This window comes from Xenopus laevis, chromosome 8L (genome assembly GCF_017654675.1).
Source record: "Xenopus laevis strain J_2021 chromosome 8L, Xenopus_laevis_v10.1, whole genome shotgun sequence".
NCBI classification, from domain to species: domain Eukaryota; kingdom Metazoa; phylum Chordata; class Amphibia; order Anura; family Pipidae; genus Xenopus; species Xenopus laevis.
Window position 1 is genome coordinate 31,466,131 of NC_054385.1, and position 27,993 is coordinate 31,494,123.

A 27,993-nucleotide genomic window follows, 5' to 3' on the forward strand; every position below is an offset into this window, starting at 1 on the left:
GGGATAGAATTGAGATCAGAAGACAGAGGAAGACAAGGCATTTCCCTGGGACACTCTCATGGTAAGTATTATGGCTTTGGTTGTACAGAACAGGTTCAGACTTAGTCCGAGTGGCGTAACTACCGGGGGTGCACAGGGTGGGGCCCCTCCAGGAAAATACTTCTCCTGAATCCCCAGGCTATTCCACAGCCGCCTAAGGAGGTCCTTCAGCAGGAATAGGCCAATTAGGGAGCTTTAACAGCAGCAATTTCTATTTGCTGTAAAACCTGGAGTGCCCCCTGATTGGCCAGTTTGTAAAGTAATTTTTTTCTTCATCACTTCTGCTGGCTCCTGTCTGTGTAACCTGATCACCCCCCTCCTCCACAGAACACTCAGCTAAGCAGAGAGGAAAGGAATCAGCTGACAGCAGCAAGAAACCCTATTTTCTTATTCACCTGCTGCTTCCAAAGTAAGATTCTGTTACTAATAATATTTTACTAAGTCAATTGTGCATCACAATGAAAATCTGGGGCTGGGGTTATTTTACATGTTATTTCCACTTTGTCATTTTCCTATGACTTCTGGGGGTATTTATACATGTATTTGCCACCGTACCATTCCTCTCTGTCTTCGCGGGTATTTATACATGTAATTGCCACCGTACCATCTTGCTCGGAGTTCTGGGGGTATTTAAACATGTAATTGCCACCGTACCATTCCTCTCTGTCTTCTGGGGGTATTTATACATGTAATTGCCACCGTACCATCTTGCTCTGAGTTCTGGGGGTATTTATTCATGTCCTTGCCACCGTACCATTCCTCTCTGTCTTCTGGGGGTATTTATATACAGATGCAGCCACTTTGGTTTGCCTGTTTGACACAGAATAACTAAACACAGATATCCCACTTATCCCATTTAACACAGAAAATTGTGTCACAGCATCCCATCTAATTAAACCATTCCCCATTGTGAACAATGGTGCTTTGGTATGCTAATGAAAAGGTTAAATGCATTAAATGAGTTAAGATAACTTTAGATAACACAGTTTCTTTAATTAACCCTGAGTCATGACGCATTTAACTCACAAATCCAAGTGGCTTCATCTGTACATGTAATTGCCACCGTACCATCTTTCTCTGAGTTCTGGGGGTATTTATACATGTAATTGCCACCGTACCATCTTTCTCGGATTTCTGGGTCTATTTATACATGTAATTGCCACTGTACCATCTTGCTCTGAGTTCTGTAGCTATTTATACATATAGTTGCCACCGTACCATCATGCTCAAAGTTCTGGGGGTATTTATACATGTAATTGCCACCGTACCATCTTTCTCCACGTTCTGGGGGTATTTATACATGTAATTGCCACCGTACCATCTTTCTCTGAGTTCTGGGGGTATTTATACATGTAATTGCCACCGTACCATCTTTCTCTGAGTTCTGGGGGTATTTATACATGTAATTGCCACCATACCATCTTTCTCTGAGTTCTGGGGGTATTTATACATGTAATTGCCACCGTACCATTCCTCTCTGTCTTCTGGGGGTATTTATACATGTAATTGCCACCGTACCATATTTCTCTGAGTTCTGGGGGTATTTATACATGTAATTGCCACCATACCATCTTTCTCTGAGTTCTGGGGGTATTTATACATGTAATTGCCACCGTTCCATTCCTCTCCGTCTTCTGGGGGTATTTATACATGTAATTGCCACCGTACCATCTTTCTCTAAATTCTGGGGGTATTTATACATGTAATTGCCACCGTACCATCTTCCTCTGAGTTCTGGGGGTATTTATACATGTAATTGCCACCGTACCATCTTTCTCGGATTTCTGGGTCTATTTATACATGTAATTGCCACTGTACCATCTTGCTCTGAGTTCTGTAGCTATTTATACATATAGTTGCCACCGTACCATCATGCTCAAAGTTCTGGGGGTATTTATACATGTAATTGCCACCGTACCATCTTTCTCCACGTTCTGGGGGTATTTATACATGTAATTGCCACCGTACCATCTTTCTCTGAGTTCTGGGGGTATTTATACATGTAATTGCCACCGTACCATCTTTCTCTGAGTTCTGGGGGTATTTATACATGTAATTGCCACCATACCATCTTTCTCTGAGTTCTGGGGGTATTTATACATGTAATTGCCACCGTACCATTCCTCTCTGTCTTCTGGGGGTATTTATACATGTAATTGCCACCGTACCATATTTCTCTGAGTTCTGGGGGTATTTATACATGTAATTGCCACCATACCATCTTTCTCTGAGTTCTGGGGGTATTTATACATGTAATTGCCACCGTTCCATTCCTCTCCGTCTTCTGGGGGTATTTATACATGTAATTGCCACCGTACCATCTTTCTCTAAATTCTGGGGGTATTTATACATGTAATTGCCACCGTACCATCTTCCTCTGAGTTCTGGGGGTATTTATACATGTAATTGCCACCGTACCATCTTGCTCAGAGTTCTGGGGTATTTATACATGTAATTGCCACCATACCATCTTGCACAATGCCTTGTAAGGCTATACGTTTATTGCTACTTTTTTTTATTCAGGCTCTCTGCAAATCAATTTATAGTTGCTACGGTAATGTGGACCCTAGCAAACAGACTGCTCAATCTGCAAACTGGAGAGCTGCTTAATAAAAAGCCAAATAATAAAAAACATTGCAAAGTTTCTCAGAATATCCCTCTCTGCACCATATTAAAGTTAATGTAAAGGTGAATGACCCCTTTAATGCTAATTAACCCTTGCCATTAGCACAGTAAAAATGTATTTCAGACTCTCATGCTTAGATCGTTTGAGAACAGGTATGGGACCTGTTATCCAGAATGCTCAGGACCTTGGGGTTTCCGGATAACAGATCTTTCAGTAATTTGGCTCTTCATACCTTAAAGGAGAAGGAAAGCCCCAGGGCGCAAAACCCCTCCCCCCCTCCCGTGTATTGCCCCCCCTCCCTCCTCCCCCCTGGCCTACCCCTCCCGCTGGGCAAATGCCCCTAACTTGTTACTCACCCCTCTGCGCAGGTCCTGTCCACGGAGTTCACAGTCGCCATCTTCTCCCACGCGCGTCTTCTTCCTGCTCTGACCGGCGTCTTCTGGCGCATGCGCAGTAGGAACAGGTACCGGTACAGCTCTATTGCGCATGCGCCGAATGTCACGAAGTTTTCCGATTTCGAAGTTTTGCGCCCTGGGGCTTTCCTTCTCCTTTAAGTCTACTAGAAAATCATGTAAACGTTAAATAAACCCAATGATCTGGTTTTGCTTCCTATAAGTATTACTTTCATTTTAGTTGGGATCAAGTACAAGCTACTGTTTTATTATTACAGAGACAAAGGAAAATAAGTTTTTAAAAAGTTGGATTATTTGATTATAATGGATCCTATAGGAGACAACCTTTCTGTAATTCAGAGCTTTTGAAGGGAAGTGCCTGAGATCCTCACTCAAGGTCATTGTAGTGGCAAATAGCTGTACCCCACTGGTCCCACCTCACTGGGTGCAGAAGAGCAGGTGGCGGGGCAGGTAGGCAGTGCTGTCTGTAGGGAGCTCTTATATATCAGGTCCTTTAGTCATGTACTAAGAAATTCATTAGGAAGAAGTACTAATCCTGATACATAATACATACATAATGTATTCACTAAAATATGTGTCAATACTACAACTCTGACACCTACTATGGTTTTGATAATATAATCAAAACATTACCAAATGAGAGCCACTATAAAGGCAGTGTGCTGTTGGCCATCACTCTAGTGTCTCTCAGACTGATGCCAACCTCTCGAGTCCCAATGAAACAGCTGATTGAGACTCAACTGGACCCCTCGCTCCCTGTACATGGTATTAGCAAAATACAGCATTGCATTCCCCTTGTTCTGATAATAGGGCAAGATCGTCTCAGGGATTGATACTGTTACTGTGGGATAGTATTTAGTTACGCAAGATGATCTCCAGGATTGTTGCTGTGACTGTGGGGTAGTGTATAATAAGGCAAGATGGTCTCCAGGATTGTTGCTGTTACTGTTGGATAGTGTTTAGTAAAGCAAGATGGTCTTAGTTACGGTTGCTTTAACTGTGGGATAGTGTTTAGTAAGGTAAGATTATCTCCGGGATTGTTGCTGTTACTGTGGGATAGTTTTTAGTAAGGCAAGACGGTGTCTGCGATTGTTTCTGTTTTTGTGGAACAACCTAGCAACCGGTTAGTGTACTTTCCGTCCAAATATTGTCCCAGCGTCTATTCACATGCTCAGTGATGCTGTGCGACACACGAACATACACGCACACGTCAAGATACACACGCAACCACTGATGACCAAGACCCGACTGTTCCCCTGCAGGAATGCGTTGAAATATATCCCAAATCACCAGGGCGGTAAGTAGACTTACAGGTTGCTCGTATGGGGTGTCTACATTTTGAGGCCCCTATATGCAGTATACTTACATAAACCCATACACATTGGCCATAAAACTGTTCAGTGGAATCCTGGCATTCATAGAGTGTTTTACCTTGGTAACCAATGATATGTGGCATATATGATGCTGTAGACTAGAATCTTTGAGGTCATTTTTCAAAGAATTCACCAGTTTCTATACAAAAATTAAAATTTTAGAAAAGAATTGCCACTTGGTAGTTTGGAGTACATAGTAGATACCCGCCCTCCCTTAGCCCGTGCCCGCCGCATCCGACTTCCGGGTTGCTTCTATAGACCCGCGCCGACCCGAGTATGTGCAGCGTCTATAAAAGACGAAGTCGGAAGCTGGCATTTGACAGTGGCGGGTGGGGAGATCAGAGGGTAAACCCGTGGGTATCGGGCCGACCCGCACATCACTAGTACATAGATATATGTTCTTATTATTTGCCAGAATCTGCTCTTTCTAATAATGTGTAGTTTTCTAGGGTAAACCTACTGTTAGTTGAATGTTTGGCCTTGAAATCAAACTTATGGAGTTTTGGGCAGCAGTGCTTTGGACTTTTAGTAGTGAACTGCTTGGAGTTTTGATCTATACAAGTGAGAAATATTCATTAAATTATATTATTTGGTATTGACGTGTTGAGGAGAAATTGAACTTTCCAAATATACTGTGTCTCATACATAAAATAAATTGTGCCTGATATGTGTGATTGTATTATGTGAAACATATTTTTTTTTATTTCAAATTGGCCATATCGGCCTGCAGTGAAGGGGTTAAAGCTGTTGTAGAGTAATTACAATTTTCTTCCCCTAGATGGCAGTGTAGAGATGGGTTAGATTAGACATTAGCTGTATATATAGTGTTTGGCCACTAGAGGGAGTAGTAAAACACATAGGAGGTTCTAAGAGGGCGGAGTTTAGAAGAATATGAAAGGAGACAAGTCACAGGGGCAGATGTGCATCAGAGGAGGAACATCTATTGAAGAAGCCACTTTGCAGGAGAACCACAGCCAGGACCCAAGTAAGTAGGAAGTGTGAGGGCTGGTTAGCATAGGATTAGTTTTCTTATAGTCACTGCTCAGCCCTTTAGAGGGGAATGTGGTGACAGGTCCCCTTAGCATTAGGGCTGCGTAAGCATGGTGGTTTTATTCAATGTTATTTATTTAGTGGGATTGCACATTAATTATGGTAGATTTGGAAATCTTAAGTAGCCCCAAAAATACCCTGTTTTTTTTATTAACAATTTTCATTCATTTGTCTTTATCAGGAATATGCCAGTAAGAAGCAGAAGAAAAGAGATAAAGCAAAAGGGATGGAATTGAGATCATAATACAGAAGAAGACAAGACATTTCTCGGGACACTCTCATGGTAAGTATTATGGCTTTTGTTAGTACAGGTTCTGTGTGTAGATGAACCGCACCTCTCACCCTTTCCACAATGCTTCCTGCCCTGGTGGTGCAGATCTCTCTAGACGGTCGGCACTCGTCAGTACAATGTAGAAGATTTAAGAGAATAGCACAACACCATGTATGTTGCAGGTGGGGAGCTTACCCCTTTTATTTAAAGTGACCACATTGATGCACAGGTGGTCACTTTAAATAAAAGGGGTAAGCTCCCCACCTGCAACATACATGGTGTTGTGCTATTCTCTTAAATCTTCTATTTTGTTGGTACAGAACATGCTCAGGCTTTGCCCAATAAGACAATTTCTGGTAGTGGGCTATAAAAGTAATTCATAGATAAGGGTTGAAAATATTTTTTTATTATACTATACAGCAGATAGACAGCAGCCAGATATGCATTTATTTGACAGGCAGTGTCAGTGTCAAAGGGAGTCAAGGGGGAGGTCCATAATGTTGGCGGAGGGGTTCAGGGCCAATGTGCTCTCTGCGCTAGTATTTAGGATTTTTTTTTATCTTGGTAACTAATAGTATTTGAAAGATAAGATACTTCAAGGTGAAAACTTTGAGGGGATTTTTGGAAATGTAACCAAATATAAAAATTTAGTAAAGGTTTACGGCTTGATGCTTTGGAGTAGAAAGACAAGCAGATCTACAGTTATTGGGATTCAGTGGAATGTGTACTTTCCAAAAATATGTTTTTTGGTGTTAATGTAGCCTTTTCTACCTTTGTCCCTCAATAGAAATCTGTAAATGTGCTGATTTTGCAGTATCTGGAATGACAGAACTGATAGCTCAAATGGGGTGTCTTCATTTTGGGGCCCCCACATGCCACATACTTAGATAAACCTATATGTAAACATGTCCGACCACAGAGTCAGCCTATATCAGGGGTACAAGGATATCTAATAGGAATAATGTTATAAAAATGTTATCTGTAGGTGTATAGAACTGACTCTTTGCGGTGACAGCGGTGCCACCAACCAGTGTGTCAATCAATAGGAGCTGCAGCCACAGAGTGCTGTCCATGGTACTGAATGGAAAAGGCAGTTTAAGCTTCCCTCAATGGCTGCATTAGTTATTGCAGTATATGTACCATAAGTCACATGTTAGATATGTACTTACTATAGCAAATGTGTTTTATCCACCCAGGCCCTTTGTGGCCAGCGAGAGTCGTTGTTGGCCCCCACAGAGGGTGTGTCCACACTTTGGCTGTGTTGTCATAGACGCCAGTCAGCAGATAATTCCCACTGGTGGCTGTTATGCAATGAGAGAGGGTATAATGGATTTTTTTCCTCCTTGCCTGCTTGTGGGCTGCACCCCACCCTACATCTGCCCTCCCTCCTTGATGCCTGCTTGTAAGCTGTGCTCCTTCCCACCAGGGGAATCTCCCCAACATAAGGGCAGGTAAGGGGCAGCCCAACATCAGGCATCTTTTTTCCCAATTATATTAATAATGATTATGAAGATATAATGACCCAGAACACCGGGTGCCAATAATACACAGCAGCACCCGTGTGTCACTTGTAGTAAACATCTTGCCCCTTAGGGGAGACAATCCCAGAAAACACAGCGAGCACCTATTCTCTCTCTAATAAAGAGGCTGTTCTGCCCCTTTACCCACGTATGGAGCCTACCCGCCTTTTTACCCAAAAAGGGAACCCACTCGCCTGCCCCATTACCTACACAGGGAACCTGCCCGCCTGCCTCTTTACCTATGCAGGGAATCCACGAGCCCCTTTGCCCACGCAGGCGACCCGCCCCTTTACCCATGCACGCAAACCCGCCCATGCAGGCAACGCGTGCACCCCTTTACCCACGCTGGTAACCAGTGCACCCCTTTACCCACGCATGGAGCCCGCCCTTTTACCCACTCAGGCAGTCCGCCCACCCCTTTACCCATGCAGTGAACCCGCCCACCCCTTTACCCATGCAGGCAACCCACCCGCCCCTTTACCCACATGGAACCCGCCCCTTTACTCATGTATGGAACTTGCCTCTTTACCCACAGAGGGAACCCGCCTCTTTACCCACGCTGGCAACATGCCCGTCCCTTTACCCATGCATGGAACCTGCCCACCCCTTTACTCACATAGGAAACCCACCTGCCCCTTTACCCACACAGGGATCCCACCCGCCCCTTTACCCACACAGGGAACCCGCCCCTTTACCCACACATGGAACCCGCCTCTTTACCCATGCTGGTAACATGTGCGTCCCTTTACCCAAGCATGGAACCCGCCCACCCTTTTACTCATGTAGGAAACTCACCCTCCCCTTTACCCACACAGGGAACCCACCCACCACTTTACCCACGCATGGAACCTGCCTCTTTACCCACGCTGGCAACATGCCCGTCCCTTTACCCATGCATGGAACCCGCCCACCCCTTTACCCACACAGGGAACCCACCTGCCCCTTTACCCATGCAGGTAACCTGCTCCTTTACTCACACAGGGAACCCGCCCACCCCTTCACGCAACGACCTGTCTGCCCCTTTACCCATGTAGGGAACCCGTCTACTCGCCTACCCCTTTACCAACGCAGGGAACCCACCCACACCTTTACCCATGCACGAAATCCACCCGCCCCTTTACCAACGTAGGGAACCTGCCAGCCTCTTTACCCATGCAGGGAACCCGTACACTCGCCCACCCCTTTACCCACGCTGCCACGCAGAGAACCCACAAGCCCCTTTACCCACGCAGGGAACCTGCCCACCCTTTTACCCATGCATGGAACCCGCCCACCCCTTTACCTATGTATGGAACCCACCCACCCCTTTACCAATGCAGGATACCTGCCCCTTTACCCACGCAGGGAACCCGCCTGCCCCTTTACCCATGCAGAAAACCCACCCGCCCCATTACCCACAAAGGGAACCCGCCTGCTTGCGCCTTTATCCACACAGGGAACCCGCCCACCCCTTTACGCAAGGACCCCGTCTGCCCCTTTACCCATGTAGGGAACCCGCCTACTAGCCTACCCCGTTACCCACGCAGGGAACCCGCCCACCCCTTTACCCATGCACGAAATCCACTTTACCCGCCATCCTCTTTACCCACGCAAGGAACCCGCCTGCCCCTTTACCCATGCAGGGAACCCGCCCACCCCTTTACCCACGCAGGGAACCCGTACACCCCTTTACCCACGCAGGGAACCCACCCACCCCTTTACCCATGCATGGAACCCGCCCACCCCTTTACCTATGCATGGAACCCGCCCACCCCCTTACCCATGCAGGATACCTGCCCCTTTAACCACGCAGGGAACCCGCCCCTTTACCCACACATGGAACCCGTCTGCCCCTTTACCCACGCATGGAACCCGCCTCTTTACCCACACAGGGACCCCGCCTCTTTATCCACGCTGGCAACATGCACGTCCCTTTACCTACGCAGGGAACCGCCTGCCCCTTTACCCAGACAGGGATCCCGCCCACCCCTTTACCCACACAGGGAACCCGCCTCTTTATCCACGCTGGCAACATGCCCGTCCCTTTACCCATGCAGGGAACCTGCCCACCCCTTTAACCATGCAGAAAACCCACCCGCCCCATTACCCACGCAGGGAACCCGCCTACACGCCCCTTTATCCACTCAGGGATCCTGCCTGCCATTTCGACAACTATCTTGAAAAGAGCCAGACCTTTGAGTTTGTGCTGATTTCTGAAGAAAGGGCGACATGGTGCAGGTCCGGTCCTTCGGTTTTCTTTTCCCCATCTTGTCTCCAATTAGTCTAGCCTGATCTGGGTTCTGAATGCTCTTTTGGCTATTTTTTTGGGACTTGAAAGGCCTGTTAAAACAGAGGAAACATGTCTTTTCTAGACCATGGCTAGCCACGCCCCCCTATATTTAGGGCATTTTGTCTTGGTACCTAATGATATGTGGGAGCTAAGATGTTGCAAATGTGAAGCTTTAAAGCACCTTTAAATTTACTTTTAGTATGATGTAGAGAGGGATATTCCGAGACAATTTGCAATTGGTTTTCATTTTTTATTATTTAACGTTTTTTGTTATTTAGCTTTTTATTCAGCAGCTCTCCAGTTTCAGTAATCTGGTTGCTAAGGTTTAAATTCCCCTAGCAACCATTCACTGATTTAAATAAGAAAAGGAGAGGCCTGAATAGAAAGATGAGTAATAAAAAGTAGCAATAACAATACATTTGTAGGCTTATAGAGTATTTGCTTTTAAGATGGGGTCAGCAACGCCCATTTAAAAGTTGGAAAGATCCAGAAAAAAAGGCAAATAACTATAAAAAATAAACATTGAAGACCAATTGAAAAGTTGCTTAGAATTGGCCATTCTATACAGGCCCGGATTTGTGGAAAGGCCACTAAGGCCCGGGCCTAGGGCGGCAGGATTTTAGGGGGCGGCATGCTGCCCAACTACACCCACATTAGTTCAAAAAACACTGGAAATTCGCACAAGATACAATCAATGCGCCAATCCCCATTTCTCCAGTCCATGATGAAAATTTGCACGAATAAAGGGGAGGGGACCTAGGGGCGCCCGCTATGTAAATCCGGCCCTGATTCTATATCCTACTAAAAGTTACCATTGCTCATGAACTCAGCAGTGAGTGTTACATCTAAGAACATGTCAGTTGAGATGACTTCCGGATCATAGAACTGCTGATTTCTTAAGAAATTGCAGGTGAAACAACACCGCTAATGGGGCAATTGCAGCTTTCCTGCAGCCCCACGTGCATTATTGTATTTATAATAAGTGTAACATAGTAAGTCAGGTTGAAAAAAGACACTTCCATCAAGTTCAAACTGTTAACTCTATTTTAACCTGCCTAACTGCTAGTTGATCCAAAGGAAGGCAAAATACCCCATTTGAAGCCTCTCCAATTTGCCTCAGAGGGGCAAAATTTCCTTCCTGACTCCAAAATGGCAATGGGACCAGTCCCTGGATCAACTTGGACTATGAGCTATCTCCCATAATCCTGTATTCCCTCACTTGCTAAACACCATCCAACCCCTTCTTAAAGCTATCTAATGTATCAGCCTGTACAACTGATTCAGGGAGACAATTCCACATCTTCACATCTCTCACTTGTATAACAAACCCCTTCCGAATATTTAGGCAGAACCTCCTTTCTTCTAATGGTAATGGGTGTATAAAGGGTTCTTTCCTTCATTTGCCATCAAGTTATACTGCACCTAATGACCTACACCTAAAACACACGGCTGCCCCCATGTTATACCAAAACATATTTGACTCGTCCCCTGTAGTGATGTGCTGGTTGACCTCAAACCCACATGTTGGGGAGTTTGGGTTGAAATGTGGGCGACTGCTGTGGGTTTGAGTTGGGTGCGGGTCAGACTGGGGAAGTACTTTACTCCTCTACTTTGAAAGATTCAGTCTTCAGAGGTGCACAGAAGTAGTGTACGGGGAGAGGTGAGAAGTTAGTCTGGAGTCCAAATACATCTGCTGGGTACTGAAGGTCTCTCTGAGGGTGGAAGGGTTAAATCAATTGATTTGACTTGACAAAAATATGACAGAAATGCCCCATCCTCCTTTTCCCTCATTTGCTGTCACCCTTTCTTCTCTCTCCCCCCCTGTGATTCAATTTTCTCTGTTTCCTCTCTCATTCTTTCTCTTCCAACTTCTCTTTCCTTGAATTCTCCATAAAGCTATAAGGAAAACAAAGATATGGGGAATGAGCTGTAACTGGGGAATAGTGTGTATAGTAAGGCAAGAGGTTCTCAGGGGAAAGGACTGTAACTATTGGATAGTGTGACTAGTAAGGCAAGATATTATTTGGAGTAGAATTTGTAACTGTGGGATAATGTGTATATGGCACCAGTGCTGGATTTACATAGCTGGCACCCCAAGGCCCACTGCCATTCATCACCCCTATTCAGTGTCGGACTGGCCCACCGGGATACCAGGAAAACTCCCGGTGGGCCCTCATGCTGCTACACGTTTGGCCTATGTCATGGCCATTCCCTATTTCTGAACAAAGAAGCTAAATAGACAAAAGAGACCAAGAGACTAGAGGTTGAGTGAGGAGAGGAAGAAAATAGTACTGAGAGTGGGCCCCTGGTCTAAGGTTTTTTGGTGGGCCCCCGGTTTAAGGTATTTGGGTGGACCCCTTGAGTTCCAGTCTGACACTTCCCCTATTCCCTCATCTTCCTTTCCGCACATGAGCAAATTTTTAGCATTGGGTTCCAGAGTTCTGGGGATTGGGGCACAGGAAATTTTAAAAACTGTTGTATCTCCTGTGAATCCTCAGTGCTTAGGGACCAATGTGGGTGTGGTTGGGCAGCATGCCGCCCCCCTAAAATTCTGCCACCCTAGATCTTTGTGGCCTTTCCACAAACAGTGAGATAGTGTGTACAGTGAGGCAAGATCGCGTCAGTGAAATGATGAATTGTGGGATAATGAGTATAGTAAGGCAAAATGGTCTCAGGAATAAGGACTGTAACCATAAGATGGTCTCAGGGGTAGTGGCTGTAATTGTGGCATAATGTGCATCATGCAGCAAGATGGTCTTATGAACAGAGACTGTAACTGTGGGATAGAGTGTATAGTAAGTCAAGATGACCTTATTGGTAGTGAGTATAACGATGGGATAGTGTGTGTAGTAAGGCAAGATGTTCTCAGGAATAGGGGCATGTTCTTCTCCATATCCACTTTTTTTACTGTACTTTTCTGTCCCTTTCTCTGGGATTTTGCTAAAGTTCCACATACCTCCCAACATTTTGGAAATAAAAAGAGGGACAAAAAATGTGGCGCGCCAAGTGCGGCGAATGTTTTTGACCAAAGCCATTTTTTGGCCTCCCCCTAATTGCCATGTTCATTTTATCAAAATTTGGCAAGTTGCGAAACATATTTCTGTGTTTTGTTTTTTTTTTGCTAATGAAGGTGAACTGCCTTTAAGCTGTGAGTGTAACATTTCCTAAGGAACCTCCTTATTTAAATTGTTACAATTACTTAATTGCTTTTCTCAAAATTGTTACAAAGTATCGATCTGCACCTCATGGCTTTTCTGGGCCCTCTGCCAAAAGCCAATTAAGTTAGAAACTTGCATATTTTTAAGCTGTTCAGTGCAGAGAAAATCGGGACTTTCCAGTACAAATCTGTGCCTGCGGGTTGAGCTTTTAAAAGAGGGACTGTCCTGCAGACTTTTGGTAGGTATGGTTCCACTCTTGCTGCTTCCCTTGTGCTAACAGGGTATTCGAGTTGCAGATTTTTACTAGTGACTTGATATACAGTGTTGTAACTGAAATGGGTCAAGTCGAGAGCAATAATAAGTGATGTATAGGACGTATTATGGGACAGATCTTGTGTAATGTGCCTCTTCTAAAGTAGTGAGATTATGTAAGGCAGGGGTTTGATGCTGATCACTGGATTTAACTCACCTCCCTTATCCCTAAAGTGACACAAGGGGATGGAGTCACTAAAGAAATCTCCTCTAATCCCATGGCTGATGATGCCGGATAATCTTGTACCCACCGCTGTGACTAATTAACTCCATTGAGCAATTACGCCTAAAGATATTTTTTTGGTACTTTTCACATGTGATTACAGTATTGAATGTTAACTGACTGATTTACAGAATAATTTCACCCTTCTATATTTTGTAGTTGCTCACTATTATTCACTAATGTTTTATGTTATCCTATTAAAAGCTGTAGCCCCATTCTTTTCTTAACTGTCACTTCAGCGCCATCTGGTGTCCATATCCCTTTACTCCTGAATGATGTGATTTATGGAACCTTTGCTCTAGCGCCATCTTGTGTTCACTTTTTTCCTTGCAGTTTATGGAATGAATTGAGGCGCGGCACAGTCCGGAACTGATCAGTGCAAGGGAGCCGGTTAGTACTTAAATACTTTGGGGTTTTATGTGGTGTGTTAGTCATTCTTTTTTTAGAATATTTACAGAATATATACTAACACTTCACTATTTGATCCCAGACAATCTTCCTTGGTTGTTTCTCAGGGAGATGCCTGACTTTTCAGTATTACTATGGTGCAAGAACAAACATATTAGTACAATACCTGCCTCATTGAATGGCGATATATTATTGTTGTTTATAACTTATAACTTGTTTTCTACTTTACTTATATGTCTATGTGTATCTGCTATATTTTAATATTTTTTCTTTTGGTTCTGTTTTGATTTATTTACAGATATTCCAGTGGTGGATTTCAAGTTTTAGGAGGGGCACGAGGAGAATGAAAAAATTGCCAAGCAGGAAAGACCGAAGGTAAATGCCATCAAACACCATTATTTCAAACACCATGGCCACCGTTGTTTGTTTTTTTACTTTTACTGGGACCCTGTTCACCAATGTTTTTCGTACTTATATGGGGGACACTGGCTAGCAATGGGTTTTTTTCTGTTGGGGGGGGGCCCTGACCACCAATGGGTTTTTACCTTGTTTTCATATCAACTGAAGACCTCTTGTGGCTGCAGGTAAAACACACCACATTACTGTTTTAGCACTTATGTCTGTGGCCTTTTTAGTGTGGTGTGGGGGTAGGTGGGCCCAGTCAATTTAGTATATGGCCCTGTGATTTCTGATGGTGGCCCTGATCATTACATTTATCTCCCTCTGTCTGAGGATGAATATAACATAATTTATTTTTCTTTACATTTTAAATAGTTCCTGAATCAGCCACGCAAATTGTCTATATGATTGGTTGGACATATATAGGAAAGCAGGTTGTGCCCATTGTTTCCTTATTCATACTGGTTTTTACTAGTGTATAGATTTCCTCCAACTTTATTGATTTACTATGTATGTTTCATACATTATCATCAAGGCTTGAAAAACACATTGGTTCATGAAATTAAAATTTAATAAGCTCCTAAATGAGAGTAAAGTTAGTGCTCTATACTACTAAGTTAGCAGATCCCTCTTCCCCTAAGGGGCCCAATTATATGGCTTCCTGGTCAAGTAAAATGAAGCCCCGGTGAATAAAAGCCATGCTTACAAATAGTTATGCCCCATAATGTCAAAACTAGGGATGGGCGAATTTAACCCGTTTCGTTTCGCCAAAAATTCGCCGCCGGCGAATTGTCACAGATGGCCATTAAAGTCTATGGGCGTCAAAAAAAAAAATTGTCGCGCAGCAAAAGTTTTTTGACGCACGCCACCATACAAGTCTATCGGCGTTACAAGGTGAAAAAATTCGCCCATCCCTAGTCAAAACCCTGTCCATGTTCAACCTGACCGTCCCCCAACTTTTAAAAAGTAATAGTATAGATAAAGGAGCCATATATTTCTATATATTTCAAAGATGTTCCAGTTAAATAAAATAAGATCATTGCTATTTCCAGACATGCTTCATTCTGAAAGTATTTAGACATCAGTGGATTTGTCTGCAAAACATGTATGAGACGTGAGATGTGGCGCAGTACAGTCACAGCCTATGGAATGGATTTGCTTCCTTTAAAAAATGCAATGATATTAGACTACAAGTAATAACCGCTCTGTAATGATGGTGATATATGGATAATAATAATAGCAAATGACAAAACTTTAAATGAACGCACTCCACCTTTCCCCAGCCCTCCGCCGATTGGGAGGAGCGTGATAGTCAATTTAAAGGGGTTGTTCACTTTTAGTATGATGTAAAGAGTGATAGTATGAGACAATTTGCAATTGGTTTTAATTTTTTATTATGAATAATATGTATAGGAGAGGCCTGAATAGAAAGATGAGTAATAAAAAGTAGCAATAACAATACATGTGTAGCCTTCTAGAGCATTTGTTTTTAAGATGGGGGTCAGTGACCCACCATTTGAAATCTGGAAAGAGTCAGAAGAAGAAGAAGGCAAATAATTCAAAAACTATAAAAAAATAAACATTGAAGAACAATTGAATAGTTGCTTAAAACTGGCCATTCTATAACATGCTAAAAGTTAACTTAAAGGTGAACAACCCCTTTAAAGAAAATAAAAGCAGCGGGATGTGGATTTAAACGTTATAGAGGAAACAGATCTGCTACCCCTTCAGTTACTTTAGCGTTCCCATGTTTTCCAATAGGCCTTCCTTTTATTGTGTATGAAATGTGTTTTTTCTTCTCATTTTCTTATTTGCTCTCCCAGGGCAATCTATTGGGAGTGTGTCGGGGGCTGAGACAACGTCTAGGGATCAATGTTTTCACTGCATGTAGGAGACGCAAGGTAAGTAAATCACAAAATGTGCATATTTTTCTCGCAGACTCATGTAATCTCACCCTTCCACCCCCTCATGTACCTACCCTCTCACTGACACAACCACACACACGCCTGCCCACCAGTGTGTATATGGCACAATGTTCTACAGGGTAGAGGCTGTATATAGGGGGATAGTGTGTATAATAAGGCAAGATGTTTTTCAGGGTAGTGACTGTAACTGTGTGTATAGTGTGTATAGTGAGGCAAGATGTTTTTCAGGGTACTGACTGTAACTGTGGGTTAGTGTGTATAGTAAGGCAAGATTGTCTCTGCAATTCATCAGACCTAATTTGGACTTTATATAGGTAACTGTAATTTCCCCAGAAAAAGCAAGGTGTTCTATATATACACATAAAAATGTTTAATTTGCAATTCACCATTAACAAACAATTTAGTTTTCGTTTTATACAAGTGACAATGAGCAGGACACAGGACTGGAATATAGTCACACACTTTTTTTTCTTACAGGTATATGCACTGATGATTACTACCCACATACACAGAATGATAGAGAATAATACAATAGAAATGAAGCTGCAGAGATGCCCTTCCCCACACATACCTATTGGGGGTGTAGATTTGCTTCAAGAATTTGGATAGTCGTTCATATAATAAGCATCACCAAGAATTAGGAAATGTGTCCACCAAAGAACCCTACAAAAAGAAGGAGGAATAGAGTCTGGTGTGCTCACGTTGGTAAAGTATGATGTTCTTCACTCTGCAGCTCATTTCTAAACACTGGGCCAAACAGTATTTAGGCAGTTTAACACAAGTTACTGTGAAACTGCTATTTATAGGCATCTTTCAAGCAGGAGGCGGATAAAGGAACCACTGTTGTTTGTACACTGCTTGTGACCACTTTACAAAGTGCTATTTACCATAAGGTCGGCCATGGGCAGGTAGGAGAAGAGGGAATGAGTGGGGAGAAGGGGAGGGTGTGGAAATTATAAAGGAGCAGGGGCCAGAGGGAAGATGATGCTCTCCATATCCCGGCGCTGTGTCATGATAGCTGTATTGAGCTGGCAGTTGAAGGGTACATTTTGTGAAGTCTTCTGGTTGGCAGGACCAAGTGCAGAGTGAGATTTGCAATATGACCCAATATTTGTTACCCAGAGGCCCAAACAGTCCCCCACCAGCCCAATAAATAGAGAATGACTAATATATCTTACAGTAGCCCCACAGGTGTTTACAAATTGCCAGGGAAGGAGCTTAAATAACAAAGGTCACTCTTTTACCTGTGTGAAGGCCTCCTCTAACTGTCCTACCCTCTTTCACACCTGTCATGTCAAGATGGTCACCTGCAGAAACGTCAACCTGGACCCATTCATGTCCGACCCCTGGATCGGTCTCCTGCCATGATCCCTGACCCACTTTTTCGGGGGATATTTGAGATCTTTGGGTGACAATTGAAAGCCTAGCAATGGAGTGAGGAATTTTGAATTTGGGGGGTAAATTACTGAGAGTGAGAGATGGACCCGTTAATGCAGGAGAATGGGGAAAAGGGACTTAAATTGGGAGACAAATACAGGGGAGTTGACATGTCTGTACAGGACCTTTTGTATGTTAATTATGCTCAGCACACCCCGGCCAGGGTGACACGGCAGAACTATATCTAGCAGGTCTATCCCAGGATACAACTCCCCCACAGGCCCAATTAATAGCCAGCGTCTATCCTACAGCAGCCTCTTCTGCTGGCATTTTCCAGAACCTACAGCTTGCCAGTCCGGGCCGAGTACCTTGGAATTATTGGAAGACTTTTGGCCTAATAGTCCTATCCTAACTGATCCCCAGTCACAAAGCCATTCTTGGCAGCTAGACATAGTGCAAGCACCATATAAACAACACTCCATAGTGACATGCAGTAAGGTAATCAAACCTATTAAATGAGTGTCTGTGTATTTGTATTTATATGGTACAGCTTGTGTACGCAGCATGTTTCTTACAATACTTGTAGCTGAAAATGCAGGTTATGGATACAGCAGAAAAAATAAATGCTCTTGCTCTCTCATTAACTCCCACACCTTCCTTCCTTTCTCTCTACTTCCTTTGCCACTGTCACTGCTGCTGGCGCTACTGCAATATTTGGATCAAAAACAACTCTATTTAATGACCCTACAATACATTCAATGCTCTAATTTTGCTAGCACATGAAATGTGTAGTGAACCTATTGCAGCAGTAGAACCCGCAGCAGCATACTTCCCCCAGAAATAACAACATTTCAGCATATTAGCAATTTGTTTGAAAAATGCATTTTAGAGCATTGTTGTCCAACTTCTGTGGTAGCAATAGCTGGAATTCATCTAACCTTCATGGTAGGCCAATAATAGAAAACAGTGTTGACCACTCCCTGTTTTTAAACCACACCCACCAAAGCCATGTTACCACTAGACCATGTCCACATTAATAATGGCAGCACACCAAAAAGAGTTTATAGTCAATTAGTCATGCAGCTCTCAGTCTCACACCTCAACCTTTAATCTCACTCGGCCAAACCTCTAATCTCACTCATCACTTCTGTTTTTGTTGTAGGTTCTTCAGGGACTTCCCCTGCTAGACATTGATTGTGAAGTTCCAAGGAGAAGATTTCAATGAGCCCCCTGCACAGAACACTCTAAAGGGAGAATGACAAAAGGGATGACTTCTTCGTACTTCACGTCTCTGTGATTAGAAAGATGGTGACAAGGTAAGTGTTTCTTTTGGGGGTTGTAGTTCAGAGTCGCTGTGGGGACAGTGTGGGTTGTGTTGTTTGTGTCTCCCCGAAATGATCTTAAAAGAGTTCACTCTGCTTTGCTTGCAGACTTTGCCTGCTGGTAGCTGCTGCCTGCTTTGCTGCAGAACTGGTACAAGGGGTGAGTTTGTTATCGCTTTTCTTTTTTATTTCTCCATCCAACTGAATGGGAACGTTCTTCCTTGGTAGCTGCACAGTCAGGTTGCATTTCTGTAGACAGAGGAACCAAAGTATGCCCTTGGCAGAAAAGTGGGTAATAGCCTTGATAAGCCTATGTACACTCTACATCAAACAGATACTTTATATTATTTACAAAGTCTCAGTTGGGTCCCAAGAGAACTACAACTCCCAATATGCCACAGCAGATGAAGGTTTTAGGATTTTCTGGAAGGTGTAGTCCAACAGCAGCTGTAGGGACTGCAGGTTGGATATTGTATCTATGCTACAGCGATGCGTGACAGTACTCAGTCTTACAGTTGGACTTCAGACATGCCATTGTGTATTATTGTATACCTTTGTCTTCAAATGAATACAACAGTGAGAACTATTAAACTGTTAACCTTAAAGGGATCCTGTCATCGGAAAACATGTTTTTTTCAAAACACATTCATTAATAGTGCTACTCCAGCAGAATTCTGCACTGAAATCCATTTCTCAAAAGAGCAAACAGATTTTTTTATATTCAATTTTGAAATCTGACATGGGGCTAGACATTTTGTCAATTTCCCAGCTGCCCCTGGTCATGTGACTTGTGCCTGCAGTTTAGGAGAGAAATGCTTTCTGGCAGGCTGCTGTTTTTCCTTCTCAATGTAACTGAATGTGTCTCAGTGAGAAATGGGATTTTACTATTGAGTGTTGTTCTTAGATCTACCAGGCAGCTGTTATCTTGTGTTAGGGAGCTGCTATCTGGTTACCTTCCCATTGTTCTTTTGTTTGGCTGCTGGGGGGAAAAGGGAGGGGGTGATATCACTCCAACTTGCAGTACAGCAATAAAGAGTGATTGAAGATTATTAGAGCACAAGTCACATGACTTGGGGCATCTGGGAAATGAGTGAACCCACCAAATCACAGTTCCCTTTTGGGATAACTAGAGAGCCCTTGGGCAGCAGCTAGGTTGCCACCTTTTGCTGGTAAATACTGGCCCACAATGAATAGAGGAGGGGTGATGATGCAAAGGAGGGGGTGGCACTGGCACTCATAAGCCAGGGACTAACCCCCTGTGTTTATTTCGTAAAAAAATGGAAGATTAAAAATGCATCTATGCACATTGGGCATCAAACTGTTCAGCAGACCCCTGGCTTCATCATATCTAGGATCTTTTATGTTGGTACATTACAAAAGGTGGGGCATGTAATGGGCAATATTTAAGATTGCTTACAAAAATTTTGAAAATCCCGATGTTTGTGCCATTTAGTACTGGTATGGGATCCATTGTCCAAAAGCTCAGAACTGTGGTGAGACCATCTCCAATAGACTTGAGTTTAATTAAAAATTCACATTTTAATAAAATATTTCCATTTTCACTTATATAGTAACACACTACCTATAGATATAGTAACACACTACCTATAGATAATAATTAATCATTATTGGAGGCAGAACAATCCTATATTGATTAAAGGTACCCATCTTTTCGCTATAGTTCATCTTTTTGCGCTACTGCGCATGCACAGCCTCAAGAAAAAAGAAGAAGCCAGAAGACGATCGCTCTGTGATGCTTGCTGGAAGACTCTTGGGACAGTTCTGATATCTTCTGATATGAGCCCTGGGCTTCAGTTAAGTACATGTCATCACTTGGGGGTGCCTAACTTTTTGCACCCCCAAGTTAAAAGACCTTTCCTGCTCCTTTATGGTTTAAATGATTTTTAAGACTTAAAGACCCATTTATCCACAAAACCCCAAGTTCCGACTATTCTAGATAATAGGTCCTATACCTGTATAATATATTAGTGGTAAGAAAGGTAGTTTTGGTGGGAATAAATCTTATTTGATATAGTCCCACAAGCTGTTAGTAATATGCCTTATACTGCTTCATAGGCAAATGGAGTTTTAATCACAGTGGAAAAGCTATGCATTTTTTCTACCTTGCCCTTTATTCCTCCCTGGCTCTCCAGTTAAGCATGATCAGCCTTCTGGCTTAAAAGAAAGCCTTAATTAGGAATATTTACTGGGGAGGTGTCAGGCTCAAATTAGCAGCAATCAGGGGTCAGAATTGAAGAAGGTGGGAAACAACTCGCTTATTCCCATGCACTATGCAGTAGAGGACTTGTGGCCTTTTGCCAATTAGGCAATGCCACAGGTTTAATTTTGTGCAATAGTGCTTTAGTATAGTAGACCCCACTCAACAAATACATTGTATGTCTGCAATTGACAGAGACCTGGATAGGAGTATGTAAGATTTCCTTCAATTGTGTATTGGATAAGGGATCCCATTTGTCCTCCCAAGTTGCCCTGCATTTTATAGGGGATCTATTGCAAATATACCCCCAAAAACATTTACACCATTGCGATATCTTACAGTTCATATGCCCTGTTCTTTCCAGGGTGAGTAAAGCGTCTAATGAGGTGTCCCTAATGGAGATCACCACTATGCAAAGGTTTTGAGTGATACAAAGTATCATCTGAAGACACTTTCCTCGTAGTATGAGGGCGATAAATACATATTAGGTAATACTAACTCCACCCATTGAATATAGCCATGAATAAAAATATATCTACCCCTAGTGTTAGATTTGAGTAACCAACCTGAATGGTGTTGATTTGATGATCAGTATGGGCACTCCCGATGAGAAGGGAGAACATGTGGTGTTGTAACACAAGCCCACCCAAGGGCACTTGAGCACCAACACCTAACTTCCCTGTAGGTGGGTCTTGTGCAATATAGATAATTTTGGTACTGGATTTTTTTTATCATATCCAGGAATTTTGACATTGTCATTTAATACGGCACGTTCCATGTAACCGTTTTGTACACATCGCTTACCTAGGGTATAATAGTGCATCAGGTTCTCTCTTAAACCTCTTACAAGGAGACAGCTCATACTTAAAAATGTTGCCACTTGGTAAGAAAGCCAAACCACCATTCTTTCCTTAGTGCCAAAGCCTTTTTTGTTACTAGAGTACCTGGGTAAAGGTATGAGCTGGGCTAAGAGTGAGTTTTACCTTTTTTGGGGGGTCTATAGCAATCAAACTGCTTATAGGCATAACCCTAAAAATGTATTGTTTTTGGGTTTTTTTTTTTTTTTGCAGGAGGGCATGTCTGAGAACACTTACAAGGAGATGGCTCCTTTTGGCTATATTTGGGACCCTCTTGGACACTGAATCACACCTTTTAGATTAGCCATGTAAGGTCAGGCCCAGTTTTCTATATACAAAACAGTTTCTGTCATCATGTGCCAGTCCAGCAACAAGGAAGATGGGGGTGTCACTTTTTTATGATTAGGGAGCAGCCCTCAAAATGCAGATCTGAGTAACAGATCAATTAAAAAATCAGGGACACTTCTAAATATATGTAAGTTTATGGACTGCATTGATTGCAAACCTTTTCCATTTAAATATAATCATTGCAGCCTGTATAGCTATATAATTCCCTTATATTTCACATGATATAAAAACAGTAGAGTTTCAATCCTACAGTAAATTACTCCTTTGGTTTTTCCAGCTTAGCTGATAAAATTAAATACGTGTGGTGATGACTGGCCCCAAAGCTGCCCTGAGGTGGCTTTCACTATGCTGATGCTGCCCCCCCCACCCCTTTTTTTTACCTTTATAGAGTTTATCTGCAAATTTTCTGTTTCCTAAAGAGAAACTGCTGCATAGTAACCCTACGTGGACAGGTGCAAACTTTGTACACACAGGCATCTTCCAATGAATATTGTGTTGTGCATTTTATCCTTCACTGATTTAATCTCAGGATTTGAGAGTAAAGGAAGGTAAGAGCCAGTTTGCTCATGTGCATTTTATTTCCTAAGGGTTGGCACCTGATAAGCCAGACTATGAAGGGAAAATTAGTTCTGTTCCTCACATATGGCTACTGGCTTTTGGAATATCCCTTTGCATTGACATAGTCAAAATGATTTTTTTTTGTTCCTTTTTAATAGGATTTGCTCTTACTTGCGATCATTGAAGTGTCAGTATTGTATTAAACTCGGGTTTGGGGATTATATTATTAATAATTTTTTTCTTTCCCTCCAGTTTTGTTATGTGTCTTCCAGCGGATGCACGTAGTATACATGACATGATGGGGAATGGTGCCAAGAATAACCATTATACACAGAATCTCCAATTTGTTTCCAGGGTGAGTATGTTTGTTGGAGAAACCATTCCTGCAGAAGGACTTTGTCTCTTACCCACAGGTACTGAACATTTCAGTGTTTCTTTATTGCAGATTTGATCCATTCTCTCACTCCCTCTATATGTTACCCTTGCCAAATGATGGAATTAACCAGAATAAAAACAGACACAATGGCTTTTGTTGTTAATCTGTGAAGTCACAGTTTTATTAGTAATATTAATTTGGCTTTTTGATCCTGAGGAAGGCGAAAAACCTCTTGAGAATGTAGATGATCTGCTTCACTAGAGGGAAAAATTCCTTCCTGACTCCTTAACGGCAATCGGATTTGCTCCCAGGATCAATGTGCCATATTGAATGAAGGGAAGCAGGGTGAGGGAAACAGAAAACAATATGGCTGCATACACAGGAGCCCCGTTAAGCTACAAGGTGAATACTGCATTCCTATTCATTCTATTTGTCCCCAAACAGCCTGCAGACCCGGCTTCTACAGTCTGAGGGATGGAGTGAAAAGGAATGCAGGATCTACCGAGTGGCTTAAAGGTGCACCGGTGTATAAAAACACATTTATGGAGAAAGAGAAGGCACTGCTGGGGGAAATAAGGTCAAGGGAAATAGAAGACAAAATGGCTGCATACACAGGAGCCCCACTAAGCTACTAGGTGAATACTGCATTCCTCTTCATTCTATTGGTCCCCAAATAGCCTGCAGACCCGGCTTCTACAGTCTGAGGGATAGAATGAAAAGGAATGCAGGATCTACCGAGTGGCTTAAAGGTGCACCAGTGTATAGAACCATATTTTGGGAGAAAGAGATGACACCGATTGGGGAAATGCAGTATAAACAAGGGAGATAGAAAGCAACATGGAGACTTACACAGGAGTGCCATTAAGCTGCTAGGTGAATACTGCATTCCACTTCATTCCATGGGACCCCAGGCAGGCAGACCCGGCTTCTACAGTCTGAGGGATAGAGTGAAAAGGAATGCAGGATCTACAGAGTAGCTCAAAGGTGCACCAGTGTATAGAACCATATTTTGGGAGAAAGAGAAGACACGGCTTGGGGAAATGCAGTAAAATCAAGGGAAATAGAAAGCAACATGGGGGCATACAGAGGAGCGCCTTAAGCTGCTAGGTGAATACTGCATTCCTTTTCATTATATCGGTCCCCAAACAGCCTGCAGACCCGGCTTCTACAGTCTGATGGATGGAGTGAAAAGGAATGCAGGATCTACCGAGTGGCTTAAATGTGCACCGGTGTATAAAAACATATTTATGAAGAAAGAAAAGGCACCACTGGGGGAAATGCAGTCAAGGGAAACAGAAAACAATATGGCTGCATACACAGGAGCCCTGTTAAGCTACTAGGTGAATACTGCATTCCTCTTCATTCTATGGGTCCCAAAACAGCCTGCAGACCCGGCTTCTACAGTTTGAGGGATGGAGTGAAAAGGAATGCAGCATGTACCGAGTGGCTTAAGGGTTTTCCTGGTTATGATGCCATATTTTGGTATTAAGTGGAGGTACCTCTGATGGAATTGCAATTAGTAAAAGTGGGGCACTGCTAATGATATTGCAGTAAAGTAAAAGAGAGGCACTGCTTGTTAGGGAAACAGAAAAGATATGGCGGCATACACGTAAGCACTGTGAGTCTTCTTGGTAGTAGCTGCATTCCATTCCATTCCATTAGTGCCCAGGCAGCTTACAGATCCCAGCTTCTGCAGGCCGATGGATGGAATGAAAAGGAATGCAGTATCTACTGAGTGGCTTAAGCTTGCTTCTGTTTATGATGCCATATTTTGGTTAGTGGAGGAAGTACCACAGGAGGATCTGCAGTGGCAGGGGAGGCAGTGTAGGAGGAACTGTGATGGGTGGCAGGAGACACACTGCTGGTAGTATTGCAGTGTAATAAGGCCCTGCTGGTATAATTGGAGTAGTGTTGCAGTGTAATAAGGCCCTGCTGGTATAATTGGAGTAGAAGGAAGGGCATACATTGCTGATGGAATTGCAGCAGATGGAAGTTGAGGCATCACTGTTGTAATTATGGCGGATAGAAGGAGATGCATTGTTACTGAAACTACAGTAGCATAAATGGAAGGCAATAGTGATAGAAACATAAGGTATAGAGGAGAAGGCACTGGTGGAATTGGAGCATTCTTACTTGAAAACAGAATCGAAGGAGATGTCAGTTGGTGCCTTTTCTGAACGCAGCCTGTAAAAGCCAAAAAATAAATAAAATAACATAAAAACTCAATGCACATTTTTCTCATCTTAACTAGTGGTAATACTGTGTTAACCCTATAACACTTATTGGCACATTAATCATAATTGTAGCACTGTTCTACTCTACCATACCACAAGGAATCCTAATACAGTCATCTCAGGGATCAATATTCCCGTAGAATCCACTTCTCCCTGCATATACCCAGTGTACCTTTTTTCACATAACCAGCACTGCTCTTATCAGTGCCCCTGCAACCATAATGCAAGGAATACTAATGCTAGACATTTCTTCTTCTGATTTGTGCTACTTGTCTTTCTACTCAGGTCTTTTCTTACCCATCATCCCAGTAGGACTTAAAAAGCTGAATAGTCAAAGTCCTTAAAGGCTTCATCTATCTCGCTCGCCATTTCAAGAGGGGTTCCTTTGGGCTGCGTCAGATTCGCCGGCAGGTCGGTATACTCCTTCTCAAAATATCTCACATCCTCTGGTCCGTCCAGGCTTGGAATAAACGGAGCCATCACCTTCCTCTCGATTATGTCATCCCAGTCAATGTCCTGCAAAGTAGACACCATAACAAATGCTCATTATTAGGGAAAAAGTGGCCATTTTTAGAAATTGTGGATAATATCCAAAGGTATAGCCCATCAGATCTTAGAGTTATTTGGACAATAGAGACAGGGGACTTACATGAAAGAAAGGATGTTCTGCTACATCTGCTGCATCTCCCGGGGTAGAACCCAGTCTCTCCTCGGCATTCTTCTTCAACAGCTAGAAGAACAGAAAATAGCAGTTACATGTACAGAAGCTTTGGGGAAACTCGCGAGAATTGGAAAGCGGTCATTGTAATAAAAATAAAGTGTAACACTACTTACCTCTGATATAAAGCTTAATGCTCCAGAGTCCATGGTTTCAGGGTAGCATGGTTCATCCTCCACGATGCAATCATAGAGGAAGTCCCTGTCATATCCAGTGAAGGGTCTCTGAAATGGTTTATGGGAATTAATTAGGAGGCCAGGTTGTTTTGATACCGAGTGTTGTATGAGGTTAGATAAATAACTGCACCATTGGCACATTTTGCTTACCTTTCCGAGGAGCATTTCATATACGATGACTCCAAGAGCCCACCAGTCGACGGCTCTTGTATACTCCTCCTCCATCACTACTTCCGGCGCCATATAAGCGGGACTCCCGACCATGGTGTTGGTGTGGTCTCCGTATCCAATGCCTTGTTTAAAAAGACAAATTGTAAGTGGTTTTATGAAGGTGTTTAGGCCAGATTATGTCCTAAATAAGTCTTTGCTCTGGGCAAATATAAAAGGCACTTCTTACCGATTTTGCCCATTCCAAAATCTGCAATCTTTATATATCCATCTTCTTGCATTAGGAGATTTCCCGGTTTTAAATCTCTGTGTTGAAACAAAAGTAAGATATTATGAAACTGCTGTGATAAGCCAAGCACAAAAAATCCTTCCTTCCCTCAGATGTCCCAAGTAGTGAATTTCAACCTGTAGCTGTCCTGCTACTAAATTGCAGAAGCTACAAACCCCAGGTTGTATTCACTACTAAAGGTACGTACCCCTTTATTAACTCTCACCTGTGGATAACATCCTTGGTGTGTATGCCTTCGAGACCGAGCGTTATACATGCAGCATAGAACCTACAAAGATAAGGAAAATACATTTGGCTATTATATGCTGCAGCATTCATAGAGGAATCATAATATTTAGTGTAGCATAACAATCTCCCAGTTCCATCATCCTCCCCTAGTCTTCAGTCTCCTATAACTCTGGGATATTATGTATAAAAGCCCAAGTCATTTATTCATACTTAGTTGTCGCTAGGTCGAAGCTCCCACTCTTCTGCAGGTGAGTTCTTAGGCTGCCTCCTGGCACAAACTCCATGAGAAAGAACAGCAGGTAGTTGGTGTTGAATGTTGCATATAAATCCACTATAAAGTTGTGTGGATTGACCAACTGCCCGATTTCCTTCTCTGCTAAAATGCTGAAAGATGAAAGGGAAAATGAGTTCAGCATAGTGTAAAATACCATGTTAACAATGGTGAAAGGAAGTAAAAAAAAAAAGTATAGAAAAGATTGGAATCATCCCCATGAGCTCACTTTTCTATTTCTTTGTTGGAGTCTATGTTCTCCTTCTTCAGCACTTTCAAGGCACAGTAGATTTTTGCCGGTAGATACTCTACAAGAAGAACCTGGAATAAGAGAATGGGTTTAGTGTCATTGTTACCCTGTATGTGTAGCTAAATATCCAAGTCCTAATTAAAGACATAATTAATTACCTTTCCAAAACTTCCTCTGCCTAAAACATTAATCCGCCGAAAGTCTCTTGGTGCGAAACTGCTGAACTGTAGCACCCTGAAAGGAAATAAACAGGAATATATTTATGTGTATCTATCTATCTATCTATCTATCTATCTATCTATCTATCTATCTATCTATTATGTATGTATCAATTGCTACTGTCTTACTGTGTACTTTCAGCCTCCTCTAATGGTGTCGCTTCTTCTTTGCAGCACTCTGGTTTTGGAATATTATCCTCAAGGTGAGGGCCCTGAGATGTTTCCTCCTCATTCTCTGCAACATCGCTAGTGAGATTAGTAAATTGAGGTGAAAGATCATTATAATGCAATTTTACAGTAAATAGTAGAAAGCAGGCTAAACTGCAGCCTCACATATTAAATGGTATCTTACTTTTGCTCCTCTCTCTCAGGTTGTTGAATCTCCAGGATGACAGATTC

At 42.8% G+C, this 27,993-nt stretch overlaps 1 long non-coding RNA gene across 3 annotated transcripts; it reads left to right on the plus strand.

The window, feature by feature from the left end:
• Positions 1-27,993, plus strand: LOC108705516. Of its 3 annotated transcripts, none has more exons than XR_005963304.1 (12): positions 1-61; positions 5,683-5,784; positions 13,588-13,644; positions 13,961-14,037; positions 15,885-15,962; positions 18,526-18,679; positions 18,794-18,845; positions 20,367-22,068; positions 22,919-23,021; positions 25,562-25,687; positions 27,769-27,862; positions 27,966-27,993. It is a non-coding gene; the product is annotated as an uncharacterized LOC108705516 (long non-coding RNA). The 3 variants fall into 3 exon arrangements; XR_005963303.1 differs by lacking the exon at positions 1-61 and adding an exon at positions 94-448; XR_005963305.1 differs by lacking the exon at positions 1-61 and adding an exon at positions 94-448 and having other exon boundaries at positions 20,367-20,499.